The sequence below is a fragment of the Pistacia vera genome, unplaced genomic scaffold (assembly GCF_008641045.1).
Source record: "Pistacia vera cultivar Batoury unplaced genomic scaffold, PisVer_v2 Contig477, whole genome shotgun sequence".
Taxonomy (NCBI): domain Eukaryota; kingdom Viridiplantae; phylum Streptophyta; class Magnoliopsida; order Sapindales; family Anacardiaceae; genus Pistacia; species Pistacia vera.
The window spans coordinates 29199-37517 of NW_022196309.1; positions in this window are offsets into that span (position 1 = coordinate 29199).

Below are 8319 nucleotides of genomic sequence, written 5' to 3' on the forward strand. Positions count from 1 at the left end.
TTGGCTCAGACCGATTCATTGACTTACACCTTCAATCAGCCTAGATTGATTCATTGACTTACACCTTCAATCGGTCTAAACCGATTCATCGACTTACACCTTCAATCAGCTTAGACCGATTCATCGACATACACCTTCGTTGGCTCAAACCGACTCATAAAACTCACATATTCTATTGGCTCAGACTGATTCATCAACATACACCTTCGGTCGGCTCAGACCGATTCATCGGCATATACCTTCAATTGGCTCAAATTGATTCATTGACTTACACCGTTGGACGGCCCAGATTGACCTAGCAACTCAATGGCTCACACATCCAGCTGACCTCACCAACACACCACCACAACACTGGTTACTCAACCACTTGGTCTCGTCCATATCACAGCACAAGTAGTCGGTTCAACTCCCATATATTTACAAACAATCAAGTAATCAATTCATTCATCAACAAATTTAAGGGTTAAGAGTTAAGTAAATAGATATTTTTCAATTATAATAAACAACCGTCACAAATTTTATTATTGATTTCTACTAAATGAGGGCTAAGGTTGCATTTTCCAAACTAGCTAGTGCATCTTGTTATTTCATTAAATATATGGGATTTACTAAAAAATACCCTTTAGAATCGATAGGTCCAAAACTATCTTGCAAATTCGACATGATGGTTGATGCGAAGCAGGTCACAAACTCCTAGCTTTATAGATGTCTTTCAGGGTACAACAAGATTTTGATGCACCCAAACAACCAAGGAAATCAGCCTTCATCAAAGAGAGGGGGACCTACTACTACGAAGTAATACCATTTGGTCTAAGAACGCAGGGGTGATAGGCTATTTCGAAGTGTACGAAATCGTGCAAGTAGTAAAACTCGAGTAAACGAGTGTCGAATCCCAGGAACTACCTACAAGTACCAAACTATTATATTCTAGCTATTTGATTAAACTGAAGTTTAAGAATGAATTTATGAAAAGTAAATAAACTACAACTAAAAATTAAGTTCTGAATAAAAGTAGAACTTGTAAACACTTTGAAGTAAAAATCAATATGACTAAACCTAGGGCGATATTTGCCCCAATTTAATCCTATGTATTGATATTTGTTGTTAACCTAATTAAGCCTATTCTAAAAGCCAAATCCCCTAATATTCCACTAACTCTCTCTCGAGCAATTAGCAAATTAACCCTTAGCAACAACCCAAGTATTCTCTAAAATAGATTTAGGAGCTAAGAGGTCATTAAGATCTATGGAATTTCCCGGAGCCTCACAGATTGCAGTAACCTACGGTTTTATTACCTTAGACAAATTAGGTTTCATCTCCGATCTCAACCCAACCCATGATATCATTCAACTCTCGGATCCTTAAGAATTGAAAGCATTACACACAATAATAAAACTTAGAATATACTCAAAATAGAATAACAACAATAAAGTAACACATATTCAAAATTGGGCTACACTTTAGCCCTAGAAAGAGAATTAGTTCATAAATACAGTAATGAAAACAACCATTATATTGAATAACAGTTCAAGAATGGAAAAGAAAACACTTCTCTAATTGTGAACGAGAATCGCAAGAATTCTGATCTCCAAAGTAGTGGCCGTCCTTTCTCTTTTCAATCCCCTTAAAACTAATTAAAAATCCTTATTATAGTCTAGGGTTTTCAGGTTACTTAGGAAAATAATTAAAATCCTTAACCCACTCAAATTCGGATTAGGAGAATGCAATAACCCAAACAGGCCCGAGACCCATCACTGCGGCGATGAGAAACGATCGCTGCAATGATCTTTCTTTCTGCCCCCAGAGTCCGTGAACTTAAGAATTGGTAAAGTCATCAACATGAACTTTGTATCTCTTTGAATAGCTTTCCAGCGCCACCAGAATCGTCAAATTCAATTACACAGCTCAAGTTATGTCAAAACATCGAAGTATGCTCATCTTAAAGGATTTCCAGATTTTACGTTGTAGTTTCGACGAGTCACAACTTTCCGTTTCAACTCCGATTCTTGCACCGTTGTTCCTCCTTGTCACGATTCCATCGAAATCATTCTTTTTCTTCAAATATTGGTTTGAACCTGAAAATACTCAAATACACTCGTGATCCCGTAAAACGTATTTATGAAATAATAAATCAAATTCCAACAATTAAACACCTTTTTCCACAAATAATCCAATTGAATCACTAATAAAATGTATACTTTCAAGCTCTTATCAAACCCCCAACCAGCTTTTTCTAGTCCTTAGCAAACTAAGCGATAAATAAGTCTCTAAGCTTGAAAATAAAACAACCAATTAAAACCTTATCTAAACTATCCTAAACCACTTTCGTAGATTGAACGATTGCATTTAGCGTATGCAACAAGCCTTTAAACCCTAGGCGGCCCTAGTTGGACGAGGTGTAGTCTCGTGAGGGTTTCCAGCAATTATACCACAAACATCCACACAAACTTATCCTAAACTCCAAAAGTAACAAAACATAAACATAAAAAAGAACACTAACAAAAGGTCTTGGATCAATCATAAAGATGTCTCAAAAATTGCATATACACAAAATAAATAGATTAATTAAAAAACACCTAAAACTCACAGACAATGCAAACATCAATTTCATTTTCGTTATCGACCCTAGAACATCATACAACCACAAAACCATAGTCTACAAACTCGGATGGTGTTATGCACAACATCATGAACAAAATTTTGATCTCAATATTGGGTTATGACTATATGGAATCATGGAATCAAACTCCATAGGCTCACTTTTCAAACCACTCTCCCTAATGTGAATTTCACATCACTTGGGATCAAAGGTCTTTGTAAAGGTTGTAACTTTAGGCCAGGGTATGGGTCCAAGGAAATGATATGAAAACAAAGTAAGAGACTCAATTTTCCTCATGCAACTAAAATCAAATCGAACTCCACTTCTTCTCAACCACCAACCAGTGTGTCCATAATTTACACCCCTCAAACTTGTATCTTCTTTTTTTTTTTTTTTTTTTTTTTTTTTTTGTACCATAAATGCGGCGAGGGAGATGCGTCTAATGTGTACGTGGCGTTGTTATACCATAGGTTGCCAAGTACTGCTAGGTAGTTTTAAGGCGGTTCTGGTTTCCAGCCGAAATACCCTTAAACTAGTCAGAAGTTTTTTTTTTTTTTTTTTTTTTTAACTAAATAGAATAAGAAGGCTGAAACATGCACACATGCACATCCCCACTGATTTTACAAACACTTCGCCAACCCCCATCAATTTCTCGCAAGCATGGGTTGTGAGAACCATTTCTTACCAAAACTCGTAATAAGCTTGAAGAACAATAAAGTCTCTTATGATAAAACGGGTAGGATTGTGTTTTAGGCTCAAAATCAAGATAGGGTAAACATTAAGTTCAAAGACGAAAGAAAGAAGGCAAAATTGTGTTAAAAAGGCTCAAAGGGCTAATAGCGATGACAAAAACAAGGGTTGGCTTGAAAGGCTCAATCGATCCAAAAACAGCCTAAATCATTCCTAAGTGATGTGAATTCTAGGATTCGCCTTGAGTGATTATCAAATGAGTTTAGAGTTTGTTGAAATCACAATAAATTCATGAAAACTTCATACTAAACACATCTCTAAGTAGGTGACTGAACCACTTTCAATCCACAGTCACTAGGGTCTCAACTCCAGTCATTAATATTCACACACATCCGTAAGCAAAGGTAAAAATTAATTTCCTCCCTTAGTTCTATGTTATTGCAATCACCTCTTATCATAGACATATGACTTATCCAAGAGACAAAAATAAAACTCACAACCTAAATAAAGAATAAATAAAACTGCTTTTAAATCATACAAAAATTCTGTTCAATTAAAGTTTCTTAAATTCCTACCCCCAACCAATAAAATCAACATTGTCCCCAATGTTAAGCGTAGGAATGAGAAAAAGAAAAGTTATCCCTTTTGCAATCGTGAAGTGCGAATACGCAAGACAATTCGATCACCAACTCGTTTCATTCCATTGTTGTCTTTAATTCTATCAAAACAAAGAAACTTGCGGTGCACCTCATCGGAAAACACACGTACATGTTAAATTTATGAATTTAGAGAAACAACCACAACATCAAAATTATTACACAAAACAGAGGAGGAAAAAAAAATAGATTTCTAAAATTCCACTAACTCTCTCTCGAGCAATTAGCAAATTAACCCCTAATATTCCACTAATCTCTCTCGAGCAATTAGCAAATTAACCCTTATGCAACAACCCAAGTTATCTTAAAATAGATTTAGGAGCTAAGAGGTCATAAAATCTATGGAATTTCCCGGAGCCTCACAGATTGCAGTAACCTATCTCTAGCGTGCTCATCTACGGTTTAACCTTAGACAAATTAGGTTTCATCTCGATCTAACACCAACCCATGATATCATTCAACTCTCGGATCCTTAAGAATTGAAAGCAAACACACAATAATAAAAATTAGAATTAATACTCAATAAGAATTAACAACAATAAAGTCAAACATATTCATAATTGGGCTACATCTTTAGCCTAGAAAGAGAATTAGTTCATAAATAAAGTAATGAAAACAACCATTATATGAATAACATGAGTTCAAGAACGGAAAATAGAAACACTTCTAATTTGTGAACGAGAATCACAAGATTCTGATCTCCAAAGTAGTGGCCGTCCTTTTCTCTTCTTCAATCCCCCTTAAAACTAATTAAAAATCCTTATTTATAGTTAGGGTTTTCAGGTTACTTAGGAAATAATTAAAACCTTAAACCACTCAATTCGGATTAGGAGAATGCAATAACCCAAAAGGCCTAAGACCCATCGCTGCAGCGATGAGAAACGATCGCTGTGGCGATCTTTCTTTCTGTCCCGAGAGTCCGTGAACTTCAGAATTTGGTAAAGTCATCAACCTGAACTTTGTAGCTCTTGAATAAGCTTTCCAACTCCACCAGAATCGTCAAATTCCGATTACAACAGCTCAATTATGATCAAAACATCGAAGCATGCTCATCTTAAAGGATTTCCAGATTTTCGTTGTAGTTTCGACGAGTCACAACTTTCTCGTTTCAACTCCGATTCTTGCACCGTTTGTTCCTACTTGTCACGAATTCCATCGACATCATTCTTTTCCTCAAATATCAGTTTGAACTTGAAAATACTCAAAATAACACCGTGATCCCGTAAAACGTATTATGAAATAATAAATTCAAATTCCAACAATTAAACACCTTTTTCCACAAATAATCCAACTGAATCACTAATAAAATGTATACTTTCAAGCTCTTATCACGGGGCACCTATCTGCAACTGGTCAACAAATGTTTGCCGAACACCTTGGAGGCACATAAAAGTATACATGACAACATGCCGTCAAGTCTATGGCTGCACAACACCGTGACCACCTCAGCCAAGCGTTCTTCGTCTCTAAGGAAATACAACATGAAGCTAAATCCAGCCAAATGTTGTTCGAGGTCTCATCAAGAAATTCTTGGGACATGGTAACAGCATAGGATAGAAGCAACCCTTACCAAATCCAGGCGATCCTCGACATACCATTACCACTTGCATCAAAGACGTCCAACACCTCGCGAGGTGAGTAGTGCCTTGAACCGCTTCATCTCCAGATTCGCTGACAAGTGCCACCAATTCTTCGCCACACTCAAGAAATCCAAGAAATTTGAGTGGACCCCCACCTGCGAGGGGGCCCTACAATAATTAAAAAGGACCTAACCTCCCCTCGCTCCTTTCCAAGCCCGTGGTTGGGGGAAAGCTTTACACCTATTGCGGTCTCAGAGACAGCCATCTCAGTAGTATTAGTCCGAAAAGACAATGCTAGCAGCTACCAATTTACTACGTAAGCAAATCACTCTTCGATGCTGAGACGATACAATCAGTTAGAGAAACTGACACTCGCCTCGTCCAAGCATCAAAAAGCTCAGACCATACTTTCAATGCCACTCCATAGTCGTCCTCACCTCATTCCCACCAAGAGAGCTCCATAAGCAGAGTTATCAGCTGAGTCACACAATGGATAGTGGAGCTTAGTGAGTTCGATATATCTTTCTAACCGCGCACCACCATCAAATCCCAAGCACTGGCAGACTTACTGCTGATTTCACCCCGAATACCACCATCCAGGCAGAAAATGAGGATTGTGCATCATAGCGGATCACCTTCGAAGTGGACTCTCTTAGTAGATGGCTCAAGCAATACGAATGGAAGCAGGTTCGACGTTGTACTTATTACACAAGAGAGGATATCATCCAATGGGCCATATGGTGTGGGTTCAAGTGGACAAACAATGAAGCCGAATACGAAGACCTCACATTACTTACTGAGCATTGTTTGTGCTCATCCAGTTGTTCCCTATGTTTTGCAGGTTCTAGATGAGGACACAGTCAGATGGACATCGGCACACGAAGAGAAATGGCTACACTGTCCACCCTATTTTGATAGTTTTGCATATGTTATAAATCTTGTATATATTAGTATAAGGAATACATATGTTTAATAAAAGAAAAATTTTGGGCCCAACTTTTTATGTTATTGTTACATGTACTTTTACTATGCATGTTTTTATAAGAATGGAGTCGTTACACTTTTTCAATGTAATTCCTACAATCGTTTTGTAGAAACGTCAAATTCTCTACCCCTCTTACCTCAATTGAACATGACTGAAAATTTTTACACGGTCTAATCCTAGCCTGATCATTAACTTCAAGCCTCCTTTTCACAAAAGGCTATATCGTTCGGTTTACCTTGAAATATCTTCTTTTTGTTGGACTTGTAAGATCATGGTTATGTTCAAGCACAACTGATTTAATTTCCCATTTGTATTCACCATTCAAAGCTGCACTAATTCGACTCTTATAATCTGTTTTTGCAACAGGTTCTTTTTTCAAGGTATTTCTGCATTTACTTCTCTCTTTCCTAGAACAAAAACAAGAACACGCCACTGTCACGTATCTCATCTCCCCATCATCTCCTTTCTTTGACGTACGTATCATTGCTTCAAAACCCATTTTATTCCCATACCTTCTGTAATACTTCACCAAACTATCAACTGAATCGAACACCATTCCAATTGCACATCCCGTATCTTCTAATTCATCACATTCATTTTTCTGATTCAATGGTTTTATAATAAAGAAAATTAGAATGTAATAATACAACACATCATAAAAAACAATACAATATAGCACATTTAAAAATGTTTCAAACACAATTTACCTTAACATCATTGAAACGAGGCAAACTAGACTCTTCCATATTCCATTATGTCATGCACAACTAATACCAGTTTTTGCGTTCACGAATTTAGTTTACAACAGTCGCCAACAAATATTATCTGTCAAATATATATTCAATCCAAAATAGAATATGAAACTAAATGAATATATAAAATAAGTCAAAAATTCTTTACCTTGACAAAAAATTCCGAGCTTTAAAAGGTTTGATATTTATTTTTGTTTCTCAGTTATCTCTATAAAAAGAGGTATTGCTGCTGGTACTTGGTTGTTGAGGAACAATAGGTGTCAAAGCAAGGAATCACAACACGTAGAGGAAGGAGAAGCGAAGAAAAACAAATAGTGCAGACGAAGATCAGAAGAAAAACAAATGACGGATACGAAGGAGAAGGAGAAGAGAAGAAAAAAATTTTGGCGCTTAAAAATGAAGCATATTAGACAAGCCATTCATTAATATTAATTAAAAAAATATTTTTTCAACAAACATGGGCGCTAGTCCATGTAATGCAAACAACCGTCCATACTAGATGGACTTCCATCTAATATGGACGGCCGTCCAAAGTACATGGACTGGCGTCCATACACAAGGAATAGTCGTCCACACTAGATGGATTGGCGTCCATATGTACATTATATTTTAAAAAATAAAAATTTCACAAACTGGGGACGACAGTCCATCTAGTGTGGATAACCGTCCCTACAAGATGGACGACCATCCACAACTGATGGGCTGTCGTCCTTATTATATTTTAAAACTATTTTTTTAAAAAAATTTCACAAACGATGGACGGCAGTCCGTTCAAGGACGGCCGTCCCTATAAAATGGACGACCGTCCCTATAAAATGGACGACCGTCCACAGAAGATGGATTGGTGTCCATCTTTATGGATGATCATCCATATAATTTGGACGGCCGTCCATATTAACGGGATACCCGTCCGTAGAATTTGGATGGGAGTCCATTGTTTTTTTTTTTTTTAAAACAAAACAAATTTTTATGGATGGTCGTCCATTCCACTATGAACAACCGTCCAGGATGTATGGACGGCCATCCGAAACCGTTGGACGACCGTCCATTTATGTAA